Source organism: Odocoileus virginianus, chromosome 17 (genome assembly GCF_023699985.2).
Source record: "Odocoileus virginianus isolate 20LAN1187 ecotype Illinois chromosome 17, Ovbor_1.2, whole genome shotgun sequence".
Classification (NCBI taxonomy): Eukaryota; Metazoa; Chordata; class Mammalia; order Artiodactyla; family Cervidae; genus Odocoileus; species Odocoileus virginianus.
Genome location: NC_069690.1, coordinates 15,546,092 through 15,568,146, shown reverse-complemented (window position 1 = coordinate 15,568,146; position 22,055 = coordinate 15,546,092). Strand labels below are relative to the sequence as shown.

General features: G+C 46.0%; 1 protein-coding gene and 1 non-coding gene across 2 annotated transcripts in view; one reads left to right on the top strand and one right to left on the bottom strand.

Annotated features, from left to right (window-relative positions):
- Positions 1–22,055, bottom strand: part of ASIC2 (acid sensing ion channel subunit 2) — a 1,193,713-nt gene that overhangs the window by 561,479 nt on the left and 610,179 nt on the right. The gene's annotated exons all lie outside the window — the stretch shown is intronic.
- On the top strand, positions 11,307–11,379 carry TRNAE-UUC (transfer RNA glutamic acid (anticodon UUC)). The gene has a single exon. It is a non-coding gene; the product is annotated as a tRNA-Glu (tRNA).

Here is a 22,055-nt window from a genome sequence, read left to right as displayed (position 1 = left end):
GGGCCACCACCTGGCCTTCCAATAGGGAAAGGGAGGCCAGTCTATGTAACTGATACCACGCCCGGACCCTGGAATCTTTCCTCCAGCCAAAGCTGCTGCCCAAGAGGAAGCATCAAGTGACCTTGAGAGCATCAGGGTCACTCCAACACAAACCTTTATGCAATTAATTTTCAACACTTATAAATAAGTCAATAAAAAAGATGTTCAACATAATTTCCCCAGAGAATGGACGGAAGAAAAAGCTTGAATTGGAAATGCTGACAATCTCCTGTCATCTTATCTCTAATGGCAGATAATGGAGAGTGGTGGAGGAGACGAGCTGGGGGTGAGGAGGGGCGGCTGGAGAATAAGTTTTGGGCAAAGATTGCCTTTCAAATGTGTCATCACACATCTGACTCAAAAAAATGAAAAAAAAAAAAATCACAACAGAAAGAGACAAGGCAAAGCTAGTGGTGCTTCTTCTCCAGAGCTTGTTCTCAGCCACATCTGGCTAAGTTGCAGTCTCCGATGGCATGAGAAACCACCGCTGAGTCACCCCGCCTTGTTTCTGCCTTCCCTCTTCGCTTTAGGAGAGCTGATTAACTGGCCCCGGTACCAGTGGCTTGTCGTGATGGTCTTAATTAAGGAAGAAATTGCTACCCTGTGAGTTCCTTGGGAATCAATAACTCTGAAGATGTCTTTTCCTCCCGCTGCTCAGGGAATGGGGAGAAAGGAGGACGGAGCCAGGCTCTGAATCAATGGGATTAAAGTAGTGGAGGTGGTGAGAGAGTAGTGCCCAGCAGGGAGGCCTGGCAACCTGGGGACAACCCAGGAGGAGAAGAGCGTCCAGAAAGAGTCTGGTCAAACGATTCAGGCTCTGCAGCAGAGTCCCCGTGGTGGGGCGTTCCCCACGGGGGAATCGACTGGGGTTGGGGGGGGCACATTTGGAAGTTGGGCTGAACTTTCAAGATTTGGTTCAAGAAAGACAGTTAAAAAAAAGTATAGCAGTTGTTTTCAACTTGACAGTCCAGCAAAATTATCTGAAAACTTTGAAAACATTGTCATACCCCAGCCCCATCCAAGTCCAGTCAAATCAGGATTTCTAAGGGGTATGACCCAAACACAGATGCATTTGAAAAGCTCCCTGAGTGGTTCTGTGGGGCATCTAGGGCTGAGCTACTGGTCCCACGGGGACTGTTGTCATTCTTTCAGTCATGTCTGACTCTTTGTGATCCCATGGACTGCAGCACACCAGGCTTCCCTGTCCTTCACCATCTCCCGGAGCTTGCTCAACCTCGTGTCCACTGAGTTGGTGATGCCACCCAATCATCTCATCCTCTGTTGTCCCCTTCTCCTCCTGCCTTCAATCTTTCCCAGCATCAGGGTCTTTTCCAATGAGTCAGTTCTTTGCATCAGGTGGCCAAAATATGGAGCTTCAGCTTCAGCATCAGTCCTTGCAATGAATATTCAGGGTTGATTTCCTTTAAGATTTACTGGTTTGATCTTGCTGTCCAAGGGAGTCTCAAGAGTCTTCTCCAACACCACAGTTCAAAAGCATCAATTCTTCAGCACTCAGCCCTCTTTATGGTCCAATTCTCACAACCATGCTGGAAAAACCATCGCTTTGACTAGACGAAACTTTGTCGGCAAAGTAACGTCTCTGCTTTTTATACACTGTCTAGGTTTGTCATAGCTTTCCTTCCAAGCAGCAAGCATCTTTTAATTTCATGGCTGCAGTCACAGTCTGCAGTGATTTTGGAGCCCAAGAAAATAAAGTCTTTCACTGTTTCCATTGTTTCCCCATCTATATGCAATGATGGGACTGGATGCCAAGATCTTCTTTTTTTGAATGTTGAGTTTTAAGCCAGCTTTTTCACTCTCTTCTTTCAAATTCATCAAGAGGCTCTTTAGTTCCTCTTTGATTTCTGCCATAAGGGTGGTGTCATCTGCATGTCTGAGGTTATCGATATTTCTCCCAGCAAACTTGATTCCAGTTTGTGCTTCATCTATCCCAGCATTTTGCATGATGTACTCTGCATACAAATTAAATAAACAGGGTGACATTATACAGCCTTGATGTACTCCTTTCCCAATTTGGAACCAGTTCGTTGTTCCATGTTCAGTTCTAACTGTTGCTTCTTCAACTGCATACAGATTTCTCAGGAGGCAGGTAAGGTGGTCTAGTATTCCCATCTCTTTAAGAATTTTTCGCAGTTTGTTGTGATCCACACAGTCAAATGCTTTAGTGTAGTCAATGAAGCAGAAGTAGATGTTTTTCTGGAATTCTCTTGCTTTTTTTATGATCCAACATATGATGGCAATTTGATCTCTGATTCCTATGCCTTTTCTAAATCCAATTGGTACATTTGGAAGTGCTCAGTTCACAAACTGTTGAAGCCTAGCTTGGAAGATTTTGAGCATGACCTTGCTAGCATGTGAAATGACTGCAATTGTGCGGTAGTTTGAACATTCTTTGGCATTGCCCTTCTTTGGTATTGGAATGAAAACTGACCTTTTCCAGTCCTGTGGCCACTGTTGAGTTTTCCAAATTTCCCAGCGGGGACTCGGAATGACTTTTCTTCTCCAGGAGTGCTCCATGGACAAAGATCAGCTACCAGAGTCATCTTGGAGATTGTTAATCTCAGACTCCACCCCAGACCTACCAAAGTGGAATCTGCAAGGTCTCTGGGTCATTCAGATGTACATGAAAGCCTGGAAAGCCATGATTCAGACATCAGATTATTCTGGATTCTCTCTGACACCATCATCCAGGCAAGTTACTCAACTTCTTTGACACTGTTACTTTATGTAAAACAAGAATCATGATACTTCTATGGCAGGGCTACCAGGAGGAGACGGTGACATTTCTGCAAAGCACTAACCTTGTCCCCAGAACATGGTAACTTCTCATAAAACACCAGCTGCTTTCTCCTGTAAATGAGGGTTAAATGAAATGAGTCCTACAAGACATTTAGAAGAGTGCCTTGAATACAGTAAATGCTTAATAAGTGTGAGCTAGAGTTAAATCCTCAAGGTTCCCCAGGGAACAGAGGGAGCCTCTGTGTTCCTCTGGCTCTGTATGCATCCATTTCTTCTAGCTCTCAGAGTGCTGTAATATTTTAATCAGTTATTTTTTTTCTTTTTTCTTATACATATATTTCCTCATTTCAGAAATCCCTCCCATCTAGGTCACCACAAAGCATGAAATAGAGTTCCCTGTGCTATATGTTCCCATCAGCTGTCTATTTTATACGTAGTATCAATAGTATACCGGCTTCCCTGGTGGCTCAGATCGTAAAGAATCTGCCTGCAGTGCAGGAGACCTGGGTTTGATCCCCAGGTTGGGAAGATCCCCTGGAGAAGGGAATGGCTACCCACTCCAGTATTCTTGCCTGGAGAATTCCCTGGACAGAGAAGCCTGGTGGGCTACAGTCCATGAGGTCGCAAAGAGTCCATCATGACTGAGCAACTAACACACAGGCACACACACACACACCAATAGTATATACGTGTCAATCCCAATTTCCCAGTTCCACATGTATGTGTTAATATACGATATTTGTTTTTCTCTTTCTGATTTACGGGGCTTCCCTGATAGCTCAGTTGGTAAAGAATCTTCCTGCAATGCAGGAGACCCCAGTTCGATTCCTGGGTTGGGAAGATCCGCTGGAGAAGGGAAAGGCTACCCACTCCAGTATTCTTGGGCTTCCTTCATGGCTTAGCTGGTAAAGAATCCGCCTGCTACCCACTCCAGTATTCTGGCCTAGAGAATTCCATGGACTGCATGGTCTACGGGGTCGCTAAGAGTCAGACACGACTGAGCAACTTTCACTTCACTTCACTTCACTTCTGATTTACTTCTCTCTCATGTGACATTCTCTAGGTCTATCCATGTCTCTACAAATGATCCAATTTTGTTCCTTTTATGGCTGAGTAATATTCCAATAGATATTGAGCAGCTATCTTTATAAGTCTCCCTATCCCACTGGTTTAGTATACTCGCTTCACAGGTAGCACTAGTGGTAAAGAAATAGTCTGACAACCAGGAGACTTCAGAGATGGGGGTTTAGTCCCTGAGTTGCAAAAATCCCCTGGAGGAGGGCACGGCAGCCCATTCCAGTAATCTTGCCTGGAAAATCCCATGGACAGAGGACCCAGCTGGGCCATGGCCCATGGGGTCACATAGAGTCCGACACGGCTGAAGCGACTTAGTGCACAGCACACTACCCCACTTGATCCTGTGTATCTACCAGGTCTTACTCAGCTCACCTTTCTGGGTCTAGTACAAAGTAGGTCCAGGAAATATGTATTGAGTAAATATGAAGATCATAAAAGGACCTTTAGCTGGTGAATAGAGAGGTCGGGAGGTTCAGTGTGCCCCGGGTTGCTGAGTCCCTAGACCTATAATCTCTTGGCTCCTGGGGAGAATCTGACTCTTAAGAGGGAAGAATTTAAGAAGGAGGAAAGGATCCTTTTGATCCATGAGCAGAAAGCAACTAACAAACTGCCATGGAATGTTCTGTGTGCCAGATCAATTTCAACGCACAAAACTAAGAACTTTGCTGATGTAATTAGACTGTGAGATTCTAGAAAAATAAAATCAATTTTGGGATCATTTCTGCTCCTCCTTCATTTTCAGCATGCTCTGGATGGAAAACAAAACAAAGATCAGTGCCCTCCTGCGGTCAGACCCGGAGACAGGCGAGAAAGAGGCCTGGTGGATGGCACTGACGCCCTCCTAATGTGGTCACCCTGGAACTGCCCCCAGATGGTGCCAGGCCTTTTCAAGAGACCACTTACTTGGACTGAACAAAGAAGAAGGAACAGGTCAGCTCTGCTCTGAGCAGGAGATGGGTTGGGAGCCTGAGGCCTCTGAACTTGCATTCAGCGTGCTTCTCAGGAAGACAGTTGCTACTGAGGCCAGTGAGAGAGGATGGAAATGAAAATATTAAGAAACAGTGCGGGGTCCTCCCTGAGGAACAAAGATGGGCCAGCTCCCTCAGAATCCCAGGACCAACCTTGTCGGTAGCAAGGGGTTGGACAGTGCTTCTCATGGCTTTCTAGAAGTGCATCATGGTTTCCGTGGTGGTCCAGTGGTAAAGAATTCACCAGCCAATGCAGGAAATACGGGTTCAATTCCTGGTCCGAGAAGATTCCACATGCTTCGGAGTAGCTAGGGCCGCGCACCAGAACTACTGGGCCTGTCTGCGCTCTAGAGCCCGGGAACTGAACTAGTGAAGCCTGTGTGTTCTCGGGCACGGGCCCCCCAAAAAGAGAAGCCAACACAATGAGAAGCTCGCACACCGCACCTAGAGAAAGGCTGTGCAGTGACAAAGACTCAGCACAGAGCCAAAAATAAATAAAAGTTAAAAGAAAAGGGAATCATGTTTGTGAATCTACTCATTCAGTCATTCGACAACAGTTTTTCAGGCCCCTACTCTGTGTAAGGTAGACAATGTGCTTTTTTTTGCATTGTCCCATTTGATTTTTAAATTTTTAAAAAACTTTCCATAATAGCCTTTATTATATTATAATCTTATAAGCTTATAATCTCAAAACCCCTTCACAAAACATCCCATATCAATCAGCAATGTTATAAGCCTATATTCCATATCAATCAGCAATGTTATAAGCCTACATTTCTTCTTTTTCTTTTTTTTTTTTTTTTGTTGTTGAATGGGAATAATTTATTTATTTAACTTTTTATTCTATACTGGAGTTTTCATTTGATTTTATTTACTTAGAGCAGAACTTTCTGAATCATGTCCTATCTTCCCATTTTCACCTCTAGGTAAACAGAGGCTTAAAGAAGCTAAGTTACTAAGCCCCAAATCATACAGCAAGAACCAGATGGAATTTGAATTCCCAACTGTCTGCATCCAGCCCGGAGAGCAGGAGACTGTAGCTATGGTCTTGTTCTTGTTCAGCTGCTCAGTCGTGTCTGACTCTTTGTGACCCCATGGACTGCAGCACGCCAGGCTTCCCTGTCCTCCACCATCTCCTGGAGTTTGCTCAAGTTCAAGTCCATTGAGTTAGTGATGCTATCTAACCATCTATGGCCTCCTGGCCCTTTAAGACAAACTTTCCAGAACAGCCCAGGACATGGGTGACAGAACATCCCAGCAGGACCAGGTGCCGCTGAGAAGCAGGAGGCTCTGCTTTGGGTAGTGCTGGGTGGGGGTGGGGGGCAGCTACTGGGGTGCACCAGATCTGAGCTGCCTGCTCTGTCCCAACCCCTGATCTCAAGCAGACAGATGCCTTGATAGGAAGAGCACTGGGAAGTCAAACACACACATTCTAGTCCCCTTCTCTGCCTCTAGAGGGAGGAGCGACCTTGCAGAGGTCCCCGGTTCTCACCATCTGGGGGGTGAGGGCCAGATGGCAGCTCAGGTCTCTGAGAATTAGACTGGCTTGATTCCTTGAACTGTGGGGTTGGTATGTCCCAGGAGGTACAGACATCCCCTTTGCACCATCACTAGCACACACGTACACAAAGGACTGCACACTTGCAGTCTGACCTCGGTCAAGGGCTTGTCACTGAGGGAGGTCCTTCTCTCCTCCACCCTCTGCTTCTCCCCAAACCCAGTTTCTTTTTCTATGACCTGGGGATGCAGGTAACCTGTTTCAGGTTTCTAATGGTAGGGGGCTGAAGGTGATGAGGGGTTCCCCGACTGCCTAACCAACAGGAACAATCTCAGGGTATGACCAGCCCTTTGTCCCTCGCCTGAGCCTCACTCAGTTTTCTAAGACTGAGCCAGGGTCAGCCTGGAGAGGAAAAGTCACTCCTGTGAAAGGGATGCTCAATAGGGGGCGTGTACAGGACACTGGCACATCCCATCTTATCTGCCTGCTGCTTCTCCTCTGCTCCTTCTTGCTCTGGGGAGGCGGGTCTGTGCCCATCACCGGGACCCAGGGAGAGAAGCCAGAGCCACACCTAACCTCCCATTCAGCCCCGGGTGAGGAGTGAGGTCCAGTTCAGCAGGCTGGGATGTCCACAGCTCCCCTCCAGACAGTGTGTGATCCAAGCCAAAGCCAGAGGACATTCATTCATTCGTCTCATTTTTAAAGGCATCTCCTAAGTGTCAGGCACCGTGCAGGGTTCTCCAAATGTTGCAAAGAAAATGACCCCCCACGGTCCCTGGTCTCAGACCTGCAATCAGGTGTTAGAAAATGGCAGTAAATGAATAATGATACAAATCATTACAAGATCGGAAGTGCTGCAAATGCCTTCACGTGCTGTCTCCTGACCTTCCCTCTCCCTCCAGGAATGAGTCTATTTAAAAGTGAGACAGGGATGGATGGACCAGTGGAGGATGTTGGAGGTGAAATTCAATCCTGAATCTCCTTCCAGTCTCTGACTCTTGGGACCGCAGAGTAAGTGAATAGGAAAGAGAAAGGAAAAAGATGCTTATAAAAACGGCAGCATGAAGGCTGAAGGTGCTAGCCCAAGAGATGCGAAACTACATTCTGTCACTCCCATCTCTTCTGCACCCCGATGCTGGACCCCTCTGCCCCGTCTCAGTTCAGACTCCATCACCTTGTCCCTGGATGATGCCGCAGTCCCCTGCCTTGTCTTGCCTCCTGCCCACCACAACACAGCCTCTGCACAGGGCAGTAAAGAAGCTCTGTCTGCCTAGAGCAGAGTTTCTCAGCCTTAGCACTGGTGACATTGTGGGTTGCATAACCCTTTGTTGTTTGGAGCCGTCCCATGTATGGTCCAGACATTCGATGTTTAGCTGCCTCTCTGTGAGCAGTGATGACCAAAAATGTGTCCAAGGACTGCCAGACATTCTCAAGAGGCGAGATAGCTCCCGGTGCTTCGAGATATTATGTCCTTGAACTGGACACCCGAGGCTCTCCGTGTTCTGATCAAACCGTCTTTCAGTGCTCTCTCCCTCTTTCTTTCCCCTCGTATCCTATTACACAGCCACAGTCAAAAACACAAGATTACATCCTAGTGCCCTACCCCTCTCTCCTGGCCTTTGGCTATGCCATTCCCGCTGCTTGGGGGGTTGTCCTTCTCCCTTCTCTGTCTATTAAAGAAAAATCTACTTAGGTCACAAGATCTAGATCAAAAGCCACTTCTGAGAAGCTTCTCCAGATATTTGGAGAAATAAGGATCATGCCAAAAAAGGATCAAAAGTTCTGTCTGTCCCTTGAATTGCACGGAATCACAAAATGTCCAGATTACAGGACACCTGGGGAGTGACCGATGTCTTATTCCAGGGAGGCAGATGGAGGTGCAAAGAAGTGGAGGGTCTTGCTGGAAATCACACAGTCGGCTGGAGACGGAACTGGGCCAGAAACTGGGGCTCCAAATTCCTAGGTCGATATTCTAACCCTGCCTGCCAGCTTTTGAAAGACGAAGGCATCCTCTAATCAACTTGCAGCCTAGCTTTGTGGCCATGAGCACACGAAACCTCTCTGCACCTCAGTTCCCCTCTCTGTAAAATAAGAGGCTAAATCAGATGCTCTTAACGGGTCATTCTGTGCAGCTCTGTGCCATTCGGAGTCTATTTTATTTTTTGAGAAAAGACTGTCATCCAATATAAGGTATTCTCATTAGCAGCAGTCCCTCAATCCATCCCCCTATGTCGGAACGGAACCCCAGAGCGAACTCCCGCAAAGGTTAACACAACGGTTCTGCTACTCATCCTAACAACGCCTCACATCATGCCTTCACACCAGTCCCCAGCATCATTCTTCAAATTCAAACACGAACCAGAAATGACAAATGATTCTTGTAATGCGCTCTCTGACACAAATCATTTCTGATTGCCCGGGACCCCGGACAACCTTGAGCGGGCACCACTGAGACAAGAGGGGAAAGTCTTGGAAAATGAACAGCTTCAGCTTCTTGCCAAAGAGACCTCTCTGCTCACGAGGTGGCAGTATGCACTGATTACCAAACGGATCATTTTCCAAATGAGGCAAGTCTGTTGGGGATGGGTCCTTGCATGAATGTGCCTCATCTCATACATCCTAAGTCGCCTTCAAACTGTTTTCTGATGCTGGGAAGGAGACAGACATTCCCTCACTTGTACACAGACGTCTTACTTCATCCTCCCAACGAACTTGGATATGTACTGTTATCCCTCTTCTTTAAAGAAGGGAGCCTCTGGGAATTCCTACAACTTTGCTAAAGGATCCAGTGTATTGCTGTTCCATTGACGACTAGGGTTAAGGTCCCTTGTCTCAGCAGGGCCAGTGTTGTGCACCAAGGGGCACCTCTAGGGGGTAAAGTTCTTTCTCAGTGCTTGTATTATTTGGCTTTGTTCTTTGTAGATTGCAGGCTAAAGGTTGGGGCTGAGGGAGGGAACATACATGGTTATAAGGTAGGTTCAAGGGCATGGCAACCCACTCCAGTATTCTTGCCTGGAGACTCCCATTGGACAGAGAGGCCTGGTGGGTTACAGTCCATGGGCTCACAAAGAGTCAGACACGACTGAATGACTAAGCACGCATATCTGGGAATTAAACTGGGAAGTAAAGGAATGGGACTGGATGATCACAAACACTCCTGCCGATTCAAATGTATTAAATACAGCAGAAAGCAGATCAAGTGTTTTACAAGCACGATCTCCTTTTATCTGTACAGGAACCCTATGAGATCAGCACTAGGTTGGAGGAAACAGGAGACTCAGAGGAGCTGAGCAACTTGCGCAAGGCAGAGCCAAGATAGGGTACCGAGGCAGAAGTGAATGGCTGTCCACCAGGGATCCGCGTGCCCTTCCAAATTGTGAAGTTGCTGTTGAGACGTGGTTGCCTGCCCAAGACCAGCATGTCTCAGCTCTCCTGAGGTAGATGGGGCCACAGCGGCCAGTTCTTAGCAAACTGGTATGGTTGAAATAAAGATGTCACATCTTGGTAGAAGTGGATTCAGAGCTCGTCAGCCTTCTTTCTCTCTCTCTTCTCCTGCTAGTGGACTCTGATCCCTAGACTGACTACAGAAGCTGTGTGTTGTACATGGTATCAGCCTGGATCCCTGGAGGACTGTGTGGAACAGACTTCCCACCGCTACTTTGCTCCTCCCCACCCCCAACACACACTTCTGGTTGTGCATTACATACAAGAGATGTAAACTTAAACGTGATTTAATCATAGAGTTTGGGGACTTATTTGTTATAGCAGCTAGAATTATCCTGACTAATGCAGGGACAAAAAAGGAGTTTTGTTTCAGATGTGCATGCTCATCACGGCTACTCTACAGAGTAGTCCTGGATTCTTTTCATTTATGCAGAGTGTAGATAAGTTTCTCCTATTTCCAAACCCAAGAACAAGAGCAGGGTGATATTCTTTCCCCTTGTTAAGCCTGGAGAGTATATTGGAGAGGCATTCACGATTCTGAGGCCCATTTAATCTCCCCCTGTCAGTAAAGGCCATCATCAGCTACTCGATGGCTTGGCAGACAGACTGGATTTCTGTCTTTCCCTGGCCTCCTGGACTTTAAGTATCAACACGTCCTGTAGACTCTACTTTACCAGTGTAACTGGCAGTGTCCTGGAGCTCGCTGGTACCAGCTCCTGAGAACTGGTTGTCAAATTGACAGGAGTGCTGCAAGCTGTTTGACATCAGGAGGCAGCTCGTGGTGGGAGTATTTATACCATGGGAATTGGCAAATGCTACAAAGCGGGATCTCCCCCCTTTCAGAGTCCACTGTTAGGCAGGAGACAGGGTCTGGCATAGTTGGGTAGTTTGGGAGCTTGGGGCAAGGGAGAGTGAAGGGAATAATCTGAGCAGAGCAGAGGATTCTGAAGGGCACCTGGGAGAAGAGTGAGACCTGGGTCTCAGGTCAACATCCATCCATGAAGGGCCAGAACAGGGGGGCCCAGGAGGGCCAGAATCTGGATAGACTTATCAAAGTTCCCCTTGTTAGGGCATCAGAGGGAACCAATTCTTGTTCACAGCTCTATAGCTGTGTGACATTGGGGAGGCTTCTGAACCTCTCTGAACCTCCATTTCCTCTGCAGAAGAGGGTTAATGCTATCTTTCTGTGGTGAGTGTGAGTGCTAAAACTACGGCAGCCTTCAGCACAGGCTTAGCGCAGAACAAGTGTTCAATAAGTGCTCTGTGACAGCTAATTTCCATACCCTTGTCCGACTTTCTGCATGTGAATGACCAATCCATTTATGTTTTATATTCCTTCGCTGGCCCCTAAAACCAGAAACTATAAGGCATCAAAGCTAGAAGGGACTTAGAGATGAAAACTCTGGATGTCTGGGGATCGATGCATGGCCCAGAAGGCAGAGCTGGGATGGCTGATGGAACAAAGTCAGGTGGGATTGAAATCTCCACATACAAATGGCAAATGGACTCCCAGGGGGACTACCCTGGTGGTCCAGTGATTAGGACTCTGCACTTTCACTGCCAAGGGCCCAGGTTCAATCCCTGGTCAGGGAACTAAGATCCCACAAGCTGCACGGAGCAGCAAAACACACAAAAACAACAGCAAAAGAAATGGCCAAAGGAAGGAACTGGTGGGGGGGGGGGGGGTGGCGGGACTCAGGTAAATGTATATACTATGGAGTTATGGAGTTCATGCCTTGGCATGAATATTTGTTAGAAATAAGAATGACAATTCCTTACACCTGTAAAGAGCTTTTCAGCTTACAGAGATCTTTCAGACCCAGGTGTTTACTCACTTCCCCCAACAAAACAGTGGGGGTACTGTCCCCATCTGCCATTGAGGAGACTGAGGCACAAAGAGGGGAAATGAGCACCTCTGATAAGCAATGCAGCCTTAAACTAGAGTCTGAGCAGAAGGGTCTATTGCTTACTGTATTATACACACCTGTCACCTGGAGATGGAGCCTGAAATGCCCCCAAAGTGGTTAATTTCTGATGAGCAGATTCCTTCTCAGACGCCCAGCAGGTGCCTTGCATTTTAATGGGTCCCGGATGTTCACTGCTTGCAAAGAGGTCAGGTTTCTAAATGGACAGCCAGATGGAGAAGCCTTCTGGACCTTCCCTGGGGCCAAGCAAGGCTGCTCCTGCCATTCGTTGCCTCCTGCTTTCCTTGCCCTAGAATGGTTCCAGCACCTTCCTCTCCAACAGCTCACTCCTCCTGAGCCCCGGTCAGGGCTTACTGGCTAGATTCCAAGTGGAGGGCAGGAAGACTGGAAACCGTCAGGGCAGCTCCAAATGCAAACACCCTCAGGCCCAAACGTAAATTCTTTTTTCTGTCCAGCAAGAAAATACACGGGCTTTCCTGGTGTCTTAGCAGTAAAGAAGCTGCCTGCAATGCAGGAGATGCAGGAGACGTGGGTTCGATCCTTAGGTCGGGAAGATCCCCTGGAGGAGGGCATGGCAGCCCACTCCAGTAATTTTGTCTGGAAAATCTTACGGACAGAGGAGCCTGGGAGGCTCTAGTCAATGGGGTCACAAAAGAGTCAGACATGACATAGCGACTAAACAACTACATTTGGTTTCCTTTGAGCCTGATACAGCTCCCAGAGAACACTTTTCTGGGTAAGCAGGTATAGGTCTCCCCACTTGATGGTGGATTTTTCAAGGGAAGGGATCAGGTCTATTTTTTAAATTAATTTTTTTTTGGAAGAGAGTTGTTTTACAATCTTGTGTTAGTTTCTGCTGTACAAGGAGGTGAATCAGCTATATGTATGCATGTATCCCCTCCCTCTGGGACCCTCACACTCTCCCATCCCACCCTCTAGGTCATCACAGAGCACAGAGCTGAGCTCCCTGTATAGACAGCAGCTTCCCACTAGCTATCCATTTTACACATGGTAGTGTATTATGTCAACGCTATGCTCTCAATTCGTCCCACTCTCTCCTTCCCTTCCTGTGGGACCAGTCTTACTATCCACTGTGACCCCCCAGAACAGTGATCAGTACATGAAATTGTGCTTAATAGATGCTTGTCAATTGAACCAATTTAGTTCAATTCTTGTGCCAGCTGAGTGCAGAGTTGTCCTTCATTTATAAATGCTTTTCATAACATTTGCATCACCGCTGCTATAATACACAGTCCCTTTTGTACATCTTTATGCGTGTTCTTGATTTCTTAGATTGAAATGTTTATCTCCTCCTCTTTAAACTAGAATCCTTCATTCTCCTAGACTCCTGTATCTAATAATATATGGCTTGCAAAACAGATCTGACTGGGCGTTTTATTTGTCTCAGAAAAAAAGCCCCAATAAATTATGTGTGTGTCTTTAATGTGAAAGGAAGTAACAATTGGTTTGCTATCTTAAGGTTGACAAGTTAACATTTAAAATGGGGTTTATCCGACATCAACATTGTTAGAAGTTGTAAGTTTGATGATCTACTTCTAGGATTAAATATTTGCCTGAGTCTCTGTCTCCCATTCATAAAAAATGGACTTCTCCAGGCTTACTCAGAGAGAAGCAGGATTTTCTAGCCCTGGCACGATCTTTAGATTTCTGAAGTAAGGGGGATCAGGAGTACCAGAATGCCTCCCTCAAACAGAGCAACTGAATGGCTGGCAAATCAGTGGCCATGCAAAAGGAAAGTGCAACTTGCTATATATTGCAGAGCCCAAACTGGAAAGGAGCCCAAACATGGGCCCATTTTGTAGATGGGGTGAGAGAGAGGCTTAGGGGAGAAGTGAGACCCACCTGAGCAGAGCCAACAGATAACAACAGGTCTAGAACAGAGATGCTCATTGAAAGCTCAGGTCACTGATGTAAATCCTGAAGCCAGGTGAGGACTGTACTGTCAGGAGTTACCTCTCTCAGGGCTTTGGTGCTTACCAGTCTCCTGAGAAGCACCATGGGAAAGGGTGAGCAGTTTATAGGACCACCCAAGAGTGCTCTCAATGAGAAAGAAAGAAATACAAAGATTTCCTTGTACAGAAAGCTAGGTTTCAGAGCAGAGCACTACCTGGGCGCTGCATCTCTAAGCATTTACCTACCCCCAGGGATCCAATCCAAGCGCTCCTCCCCACCAAAGAGCCTTTTCTCTGCACACCATGAGGCAGTTACCCCAAGTCCAGGTCCTGATCCCCATGCCTCTGCTTCTAGACACTCTGCCCCTGCACTGGGTTCTTGGGCCTTCACCTGGGTGACGGGATGGTTAAGACACACTGGATCAGGACTTCAGTGTTTGAGTCCAGGCTCTGCCCCTAACTAGCTGTGACCCTGGACAAATCCCATTATCTCTCTGATTCTGTTTCCTCGTCTGTTTCATGGGGAATTCTAGTTTTTACCTCATAGGATTCCTGCAAGATCAGTGAATGCAAAATGCCTAATGCAATTCTGTTAGATCCAAAATACTTGGTTCTTTTTGCTGGTGTGTGTGTGATTCAAACATTTGTGCAGAGCAAAAGTCAATTCAGGTCAGTCCTTGATGTGCAGGCCCGGGACCATACTTAGCCTCTCAGGCATCTTTGGACTCTTGCTCAAAACAACTTTCACCCAGCACTCGTTCCCTTTCTGCAAAGTTTCTCAGAGTGAGATGGATAGATGTGAGCAGCGGCCATGAAGGCTTGAATGCACAGACTGTAAATGGCTTAGGCCGTGTCTCCCCGGAGCCCTGATTTCAACATTGTTTTGATCAGAATGATGGTTTCAGCCACAAGCAATTGATTGGCCTGTACAATTCTGTCATCCCAACAACTGATTAATTCTTCAGTAATGACACTGCCTGTGGTTCCTGCTGGCATGCCAGCTACATTATGGAGCACTTACTCCTTGTCAAGGTCTCAGAATTCTTTACATATATTAATTTCCTTAGTTCTCTCAGCAGAGCCCTGTGCAATAGGCCTCTATGTAGGGGGAGGATGGGGTCAGTTCAGAGAGCTGCCCAGGACACACAGCTGCTAAGAGGAAGGAGTGGGATTTAATCTCAGCTTTTTTGTTTGTTTGTTTGCTTGTTTTGAATTTTTCAGCCCCATTAAAAAAAAAACAGGCTTACTGAGGCAGAATTTACATACAATATAGTTAATATTGGAAAAGGGAATGGCAATTCACTCTAGTATTCTTGCCTAGAGAATCCCTTGGACCGATCAGCCTGGAGGGTCACAGTCCATGGGGTCGCAAAGAATCACTCAGGACATGAGTGAGTGACTAACACTACACTAACAATACTCGTTAATATGCTTTTTAAAGAGACAATTTAAGAAGCTTTAGCAATGTATCCAGTTGTATTGGGTTGGCCCAAAAGTTCATTTCGGTTCTTCTGTACAATATTATGGAAAATTCTGAATGAACTTTTGGGCCAGTCCAACGTAAGCACCATGGAATCAAGCTACAGACCTTTTTGCCAATCTCAGAGGTTACCTCTTGGCCTTTTGCAGGCAATCTGCTCCTTTCAAATCCAGCCCCTGGGAACCACTGATCTGTTTTCTGTACTTGTGGTTTTGTCTTTTCTGGAAGGATGTATAAAGGGAAGCATGCCATGTGTAATCTTTCGTCCCCGGCTTCTGTCATTTATCATAATGCACCGTGGTCACCTGGGTCATTAGTCTGTTCCTTTTGATTGCCAAATGCTAATCACTGTGGGCTTCCCAGGTGGCTCAGTGGGAAACAATCCACATGCTAATGCACGTGACTCATGTTTGAGCCCTGGGTCGGGAAGATCCCCTGGAGAAGGGAATGACCACCCACTCCAGTATTCTTGTGTGGAAAATCCATACGGACAGAGGAGCCTCGCAGGCTGCAGTCCATGGGGTCCCTAAGAGTTGGACATGCTGAACCAATAAGCAGTCCACAGTGTGTATGTGCTAAACCCAGCCACCTAATCTGCCCCTCCCAACCACATTTTCCCTCTCCTAATTATAAGTTTGTTTTCTAAGTCTGTGAGTCTGTTTCCAGTCTGCAAATAAGCTTATTTGCATCATTTTTTAGACTGAATCTTTATTTAACTCCGAGTCTTAGGTGTCTTTATTTTCCCACATGGACCGCAGGTGCCATCCACCTACTGAATGAGGCAGTTTCTTTCTAAAAGAGTGCTCTGTTATTGTCTCCAGGATGTTCTTTCAAGCAAATCTCGAAGCTCTGAACTTTCTTATTTGACTATACTCATAGCTTACCCCCACTATTCCGTTAATTTTCCCAGCTGGCTCAGAGGTAAAGAATCTGCCTGCCAATGCAGTAGACGCAGGGGACTCGGGTTTGATCCCTGGGTCGGGAAGATCCCCTGGAGAAGGAAATGTTAGCCCACTCCAGTATTCTTGCCTGGAGAATCCCATGGACAGAGGAGCCTGGTGGGCTACAGTCCATGGAGTCGCAAAGAGTCAGACACAACAGAGCGACGGACCGTGCACCACATCCCACTGAATTATGTATCATCAGAAATTAAGTAAAACTTCTGTTCAAATTTATTAAAAAGATTTTTAGTCAACGGCTGTTTGGTGCCTTCAAGATAGCCCCATGCAATGGATAAATCAGTCATATTAGTCTCTATGGCTTTAAAGTTCACTCTTCTTTTTTGAAAGCCATGTGACAATTTTTCCTGCCCTCCATAGCTGTGGTTCTACATGGTAAATAAGACACAGAACTCCCGCCTGGAATTCTGACACTATTAATAGCCGTGGCACCAAGTCCATGTACTGTGGGCTGTGATGATTCTCACATAACTTACTGCCAGCCAGTGATTGAATGACACCTTCATTTGTGGGAGACTGCCTGATTTTATTTTCCTTTTATTTATTTTTTAAAGATCTTATTTGATGTGGACCATTTTAAAGTCATTATTCAATTTGTTACCATCTTGCTTCTGTTTCATGTTTTGGTTTTTCTGGCCACAAGGTATGTGGGATCTTAACTCACTGCTCAGGGATGGAGCACATACCCCCTGCATTGGAAGGCGAAGTCTTAACCACTGGACCACCAGGCAAGCCCCAAGAGCCTGATATTAGAATGTCAAAATTGAAAAAAAGAATGTGCATCTTAGAATGAATCAAATATAGCATATTTTTGATGCCCAAACTTCAGTTTCTGCTGTGCTCTATTTTTTAATGTCCTTCACAGACCACAGAAACATCGGCTTCATCTTCAACACTTCCTTGCTTCCGAACTACATCCAATCACAATGATTCTCCCCTTCTTATCTACTTCTATCACTTTCATCCAATGCCTTATCCTCTCCTAAGCTATAGCAAATACCTCCTACTTTATCTGCTGGCCTTCTAGCAATTTCTTCTCCTTCAGTCCATCCTATTCATTACCCTCTGCGTGACCATCCTCTACAGACATCTGAACGCATTGTCTCCTTCCCGAGACTCTCCTGGAGCCCCGTTATTTGAAGCATAAAGTATAAATGCCTTAGCCTGACATTCAATTTCTCCTACATTCTGAGCCCTAATCTCTCATTCCAGTTTTACTCTTCACCGTAGCTTCCTCCAGGCACATCTGATTATTTGGTGTTTTCCCAACATGCCTTGGACTTTTCCCTGATAGAATTCTGCTAATGATTTGTCTTAGAGAATCTTCTTTTTCACTCTTGTTGAAGACAACTTCAGTACTTCATAGAAGTGAAGAAGCTTAATGCTCATTTGGTCATATTAGCATGGCGCATTTATGAGTAAACTTCTCTCTTCTTTCTTAGACGCCCATAATGGGCTCATGGATGGGTACACACACACATATATACACACATATACAATGTATGCATGTATATACAGATGTGCATATAAATAGACACATAGTACATCCATACACACATTCACTCTATTCACTTTTTCATTGTACATGGAGCATAGTTAGCAACATTAGTTTCAGGTGTATAGCAAAGTGATTCAGTTATACATATAAATACATGCATCTACTCTTTTCCAGATCATTTTCCTATTTAGATTATTACAGAACATTGAGCAGAGTTCTCTGTGCTATACAGAAGGTCCTTCTTGGTTATCTGTTTTAAATATAGAAGTGAGTACATGTGAATCTCAAACTCCCGGTCTATCCCTCCCCCTACTCTATAACTGTCACAATCTCTATGGAATTTTCTTTATGCTCTTTAATAAGAATCCTTGTCCCTTTATATTTTCCCAGTACCAGCTTGTACTTTCAATTGTACTATCCTTTGGTATAAAATGGATACAGGAGAGCTGAAATAAAGTGAAAGTGTTAGTCGCTCAGATATGCCTGACTCTTTGCGACCCCATGGACTGTAGCCTGCCAGGCTCCTCTGTCCATGAATTCTCCAGGCAACAATACTGGAGTGGGTTGCCATTCCCTTCTTCAGGGGATCTTCCCAACCCAGGGATCGAACCCAGATCTCCTGCATTGCAGGCAGATTCTTTACTGTCTGAGCTACCAGAGAAGTCCACAGGAGAGCTACATGGGCCTATTTTGAGAATTAGATTCAGTTACACAGTCTTAGAGTGCTGACATTTTGGAGGCATCGAATGTAATAAATAAGATATAGAACTGGCATCCGGTTATTCCGGGTCAGGCTGCAGCTCTGTCACTTATGATCTCTGTGATCCTGGGCAAGCAGGGTGACCTCTCTGATTTCAGTTCCCTGACAGTTCTGAGCCTATACGAGCCTCCAAGCACCTTAGAGAAACCCTTTTCCCCTTCAAGGAAAGATGCCAGGAAAATTGCTAAGTGCTTTTCCATGTCCTTGTGGGGAATGTCAATCCTACCTAATCCCTCTTCCCCTCGGGCTTCTGGTTCATACCCTGTGGTAGGAAAAAGTCCTTTCTCCTCTTCCATATTATACTTAGAACTGGGAAGCCGCCGGCCAGCGTGGACCTTCATCCCCAGCCCTTGTTGCAGGTAACTGTGGCCATGTGACTAGTTTTCACTAAAGCAGTGCTAGCGGGCCAGTTGTGGGCCAGGCTTTTGTTCTGCTGGTGCCCCCTCCATGCTCTCTTTCTGCTTTTGGAAGCTGGATGCAGATGGCAACCAGGTCTTAGACCAGTGGTTCTCAAACATCAGAACCATCTAGAGGACTTATTAAAACATAGCTGGCTGGCTTGTATCCCCAGCATCTGTGATCCAAATCCAGAGAGGGGTCCAGAGCAGAGGTATTTCTAGCAAGTTATAGGATATGATGTTGAAGCTATTCGTATGGGGACCATGCTCTGAGAAGCACTGTTCTAGCTGATGGCAGAGCTGCAACATGAAGTCTGGGTACCAAAGCACCCTTGGAGGGGGGCAGAGCAGCCCTGTTAATCAGGTTCACCTGCCTGCAAACATTCAGTGAGCAAGAAATAAACTTTTTTGGGTGTTTGAGGGTTTACAGACTTTGGTAAGTGCATATTGTATGTATATTGTATATTGCAGCAGGTTGATCTATTCTTGAAAGCATCATTCCCACTCCCACAGGTCTGAGGCCCAGACCCATTGCTTGGCTGCTGTCTGTCTTTCTCTCCAGTCCAAACCAAGCTTTGGAATCCCTCACACCCTCCCAAGCACAAATATTCTCTGCTTTTCGAAAGTTTGCTTTACACCACTTCACTACTATGAAAGACCTACATTAGTACCTGTTTTCACTAATGGAAAGCAATCTGAAGAGTATTTCTGCTTTCCCCAACCCCCACCCCTGGAAGGTGAAAAGTGAAAGCAGAGTTCACATTTGTTCTGCAGAAGCATCTTGTACTCTGAGCAGCATGAGTGGCCCTGCCAATCTCCCTCCCCAGGAACCACACCCAGGATCTCGGCATCCAGCCACCACAGTTCTGAACTGTGTCTGAGAGCATCTGTTCTTTATCTGGATTTATTTTGTGCATCCCTTAGTGAGATGTGTCTTAAGGTAACTGTTTCTTTTCTTTATGCTATTTCAACTTACAAAAGGTTTCATAGGAAGTCTCTAGTTTGGGGTAGCGGAGAAAACTTGTATTTCCACTGATCACAACTGTACCCTCACTCAGAAGCTCAGTCTCCATCTCCTGCTAGTCCTCCTGCTCCCTGCTACCTAATGAATGGACAGTCACTCCATCCTGCAGAAGGCTAGACTTCCCTCCCACCCACTGGACTTGGCAATGAGGGATTTGCTCCCTGGCTGGAGCAGCTTGTCCCCTTTGTCCTGATTAATCGCCCCCGGTTGCTCTCCTGGACAGCTTCTGGCCACCCTCCTTCTGCGTCTGGAAATCTCCATCCTCCCTGCCCTAGTTATACCCACTTTAGCACCCAATTCCTCATCCCCAGAACAACTCCTTGCACAGAGTAGATGCTCAATGTTTAAAATCAAAGCCACGGCGACCAATTTTGAGCAAGAAATTGGGACAAGTCACAGGGTGAGGATGACAGATGGCAGGGGAAAGCAGTCTACCCAGCTGGTGATGACAGCCAGCGACAAGATACAGGTCAAGTATTTTCCTCGTCGAATTCCTGGAGCCCTGTCTTGTCAGAATGCAGACTCTCAGACATAACAGGGCAATCGTGTGATAATTATACATATAAAAAAGTCTAGCAAGTATTAAAAGATCACTAGTTCAATAAGCACATGAAAGCTCAAAGCAGGATTCATGCCATTAACTCAAATTACATGAGCCATAAGTCTGCCATCGCCTTCCTTTTAGCCACCACATCAAGGAAAAGAGGCTCTTTCATTGGATTATTAAAAGGATTTAATTAACATGGAATATTTCACAGGCAGACAACCTATGACAGGATAATTAAAATATAGTTTGTTGAAATGCACATTAATTGGTTACTAATTATCATGTTTCGTTCCTCTTTAAGGGATAAAGATACGCTCAGGGGGAGACACTGCTTTATGCAGACACACATCTCCCTGTTCATTTGGCTCAGCATTTAATTAGAAGGAAGGACAAAGTCCATCACGCTGCAGATCTAGAAAACTGGAGCAGAAGTCAGAGGGAACAAACAGGGGGTGTCACTGCACAGTGAACAAGCAGGGTGCTGGGCAGAGCACTGGACTGGGAGTCTGCAAGCCTGGGAGCACCTCTCCTACTCTGCTTTCAATCCACTGTGCATATTTCCCCTGCTTAAAGCTGCTCATCGACCCCATCACCATTATATAAATTCCAAGTCCCTGCCAGCTGGAAAGTTACAGTCAGACCCTTGACTGTCTTCCCAAGATGATTCCCTGACTTACCCATCACACTCAAGCCACCCTGACCATCTCACTGGACCTCGAACAAATCCAGTTTGTACTTACCACAGGACCTTTGAACGTGCCATTCCCCCAGCCTTGAATCTCTTTCCCTGACTCTTCATATGTGGCTTCTGCCTGTGATTCACATGTCAGTTCAAAAAACTCCTCGGAGGCTTGTCCTTGTCACCCAGTCTAGTGCCCCCGCCTTATTCTCTATCTCATCACACTCTTTTATTCACAGATGTAAAACTATCATAGTATCTTAGGCATTTATTTGTTCACTTGTGTATTGCCTGTTTCTATTGACTCTGAATGCTATGGAGGCTGGAACCAATCTGTCTCCTTGATTTACTGCAATTCCAGCACCTAGGACAGTGCCTGACACATAGTAAGCATTCAATAAATAATTATTGATTGAATGTATGGAGTTGAGGATGGAGAATAAGATCTTTGAGTATCTGTCCAGTTCCAACATTTTAGGATGCTTTGAACTTGTACAGAACCAAGAGAGACACAGAGGCCGTAGAAGACAGAATGTTTTAACTCCTTAGTGTACCTCCCTTCTGGCCCTTAGCCTTACCCTTGATCTTTCAGGAAGTGTTTGTGGACAGGGGTCCATCTGGATATGCAATTCTAAGGTTCTAAAGCACCCGTGACTAGGGCCATGACCCCTGTCCACTTCACCTTTTCAAAGCGATAATCACGGAAGCATCAGTTTTAAAACTGATCTCCTTCCAAAGCCTTTGTTACCTGTGTCATCAACCTGTTTCATGGAATTTCAACAAGACCAAAGTTCTCCCTGGGCTCTCCTCACGGCTCAGATGATAAAGAATCCACCTGCAATGTGGGAGACCTGGGTTCAATCCCTGGGTCAGAAAGATCCCCTGGAAGAGGGCATGGCAACTCACTCCAGCATTCTTGCCTGGGAAATCCCGTGGATAGCGAAGACTGGCAGGGGTCACAAAGAGTTGGACAGGACTGAGCGACTAACACTTTCAGTTTCATTTTCAATGCTTCTGCCTCTCCCCTTGCATAGCACGTGGCCACCTCTCACCTCCTCCACTTCAGCAACGTGGATGATAATGGGA